Genomic DNA, 744 nt, shown 5'->3' with positions numbered 1-744 from the left:
AAAAACCGAGTAATATGCGACATTTTAAGAAATTTTTGTGGGGAATGATTAGGCTTCATGATTTAGAATAGAATTTCGAAGAAACGGAGTATATAAAACAGTAAACGATTGCTTAAAATTGAAACCCTAATCTGGGACGTTTGATGCACGTGTAAAAAAACAAAAACAAAAACAGAGTAACACTAGATGTTTTCCACACTTTTGGTGGGGAATGATCAGGCTTGATGATTTAGAATAGAATGTTGAAGAAACGTAGGGTATAGAACAGTAAAAGAGTGCATAAAATCAAAACCCTTATTTGTAAACCCAAATTCGGGACGTTTGAAGAACGTGCCAAAAAAACCGAGTAACAGTCGACGTTTTTTGAAATTTTTGGAAGGAATGATAAGGCTTGATGTCTTAGAATAGAACATCGTAGAAACATAGTGTATAAAAAATGAATAGAGTGCTTAAAATCGAAACACTCATCCAGGACGTTTGAATAACGTGCTAATAATAATGTGTAACGGTCGACGTTTTTCAAAATTTTTGTGGGAATGATCAGGCATAATGATTTAGAATAGAATTTCGAAGAAACGAAGTGAATAAAACAGTAAAAGAGTGCTTATAATCGAAACCCTAATCCGGAAACCTTAGTATGGGACGTTTCAAGCACGTGTGAAAAAATCGAGTTACGCTCGACGTTCTTCGTAATTATTGTGGCGAATGATGAGGCTTGATGATTTAGAATAGAATGTCGAAGAA

The sequence above is a fragment of the Cucurbita pepo genome, unplaced genomic scaffold (genome assembly GCF_002806865.2).
Source record: "Cucurbita pepo subsp. pepo cultivar mu-cu-16 unplaced genomic scaffold, ASM280686v2 Cp4.1_scaffold000261, whole genome shotgun sequence".
In the NCBI taxonomy this organism is placed as follows: Eukaryota; Viridiplantae; Streptophyta; class Magnoliopsida; order Cucurbitales; family Cucurbitaceae; genus Cucurbita; species Cucurbita pepo.
The sequence above is the reverse complement of the archived record's forward strand: the minus strand, read 5'-3'. Positions refer to the sequence as shown.